Genomic DNA, 264 nt, shown 5'->3' with positions numbered 1-264 from the left:
TTAAATTCAGACTTATGTTTAATCAATTCCTTAAATTCAGAGTTATGTTTAATTCCTTAAATTCGGACAATAAGTCAAAATAGTAAATCTTTTAAAAATTCAGAAGCTCTGGCAACACTACTTTAACCACCTCGTCACTCTCTCTGCTGTACTGTCCGTACAGGATGAAATCTTGTCTCCATCCTGGACTGAACGAGCGAGTGTAACAATACCAACAGCAACTACTACTACTACTACTACTACTACTACTACTATTATTATCAT

The sequence above is a fragment of the Penaeus vannamei genome, chromosome 13 (genome assembly GCF_042767895.1).
Source record: "Penaeus vannamei isolate JL-2024 chromosome 13, ASM4276789v1, whole genome shotgun sequence".
Classification (NCBI taxonomy): domain Eukaryota; kingdom Metazoa; phylum Arthropoda; class Malacostraca; order Decapoda; family Penaeidae; genus Penaeus; species Penaeus vannamei.
The sequence above is the reverse complement of the archived record's forward strand: the minus strand, read 5'-3'. Positions refer to the sequence as shown.